At 43.7% G+C, this 1,145-nt stretch overlaps 1 long non-coding RNA gene across 1 annotated transcript in view; it reads left to right on the top strand.

Annotated features, from left to right (window-relative positions):
• The first annotated feature begins 868 nt into the window (after positions 1-868).
• LOC106943734 (uncharacterized) overlaps positions 869-1,145 on the top strand; it is a 7,633-nt gene continuing 7,356 nt past the window's right edge. Inside the window, exon 1 of the long non-coding RNA XR_001423996.1 lies at positions 869-912. This is a non-coding gene — a long non-coding RNA (uncharacterized LOC106943734). The remainder of the gene's footprint in view (positions 913-1,145) is intronic.

The following is a 1,145-nucleotide window of genomic DNA, read 5'->3' as shown; positions in this document are numbered from 1 at the left end:
CCTATGGGGCCTCTCATAGGCTGCAGCTCGCCCCTCTGACAAACTGATACACTCAACTGAATAGCTTCACTGCTAACACACACTGAACTCTCCGCTCTTCCGGTGTTCTGTCAGATCAGCATCGGTCCTGGTCCTCTCGCTCCCCTGATCCCCCGCCCACATGACAGGTCCATCACATGTGAGTGGGAGTCAGCAGAGTCAGACAGGGGAACCCCATAACACTCTACACATAACAGTGATCACAATGCAACTTATAACAAATACACATAACCATATGGACACCAGCAGAACTAAAATACAGAATTGTTAAAATACTACGGTGGTCGACAGGTTCAAATGCGCAGCAAACACGAGAAAAACAAATAAAGACGCAAACAAAAAAAAGAGATGAAAAAAAAATTGTAATGACGCCAACACACCGCAGGGGAACAGGGTTGGTTTATTAGAATAGGTACGAGCTGCTATTTCTGAGGCTGCAGCAAACCACAACAAATGACATAACATGGACCCCAGTCGAACCAAAACACAGAATCGTTATAATTTTTAAAAATAAGTGTTCCAGACCACTAGAGCTTTGTGTCTGAGTTCAGGGTCTTTCATCCTTTCAAGCTTATTCTGTCATGGGCTTGAGAAACGACCCGGTCTACGGAAGAGGGGTCCTGCGAAGGCAGAGAGCATTGCAGAGAGAAGCTGCAGCCTTCAGCTAGCTGCCTAGCCTCCACCACGGCGTTATGTTGCTTAGCAGCCGTGACACAACATGATTTAAACAATGTTTGTAGATGTATAAATCTCACATTTCTGCTCGGTTCATCAGTGCATCACCTAATTGCAATATTGCTCCGACGTTTTCGGAGATTTTTGCTCCCGTTGTATTAACACCCAGCTCCCCTCGCCTGCTGCCAGCTGGTCCAGGTTTAGTATACCACGGGAGAACACCTGACTCATTTGGGCTTTCCCAAATGACAGTTAAACACAGATATTAAGTCAGGTAACATCTAGTTGTAATATTTTGGTTCACTAAAATATTTCATTTATTCCTGAGCAAATCGGTTTGACTGATTAAAGTTAAGCCTAAAAACATAATAGTTTGATTAAACTGTATTGTCTTACCTGAGATTTGGAGAGTATTTGAAAAGGGATTCTTT

This window comes from Poecilia latipinna, unplaced genomic scaffold (assembly GCF_001443285.1).
Source record: "Poecilia latipinna isolate Pla-1442-1.1 unplaced genomic scaffold, P_latipinna-1.0 Scaffold5787, whole genome shotgun sequence".
NCBI classification, from domain to species: Eukaryota; Metazoa; Chordata; class Actinopteri; order Cyprinodontiformes; family Poeciliidae; genus Poecilia; species Poecilia latipinna.
This window is presented reverse-complemented; position numbering and strand designations above follow the sequence as displayed.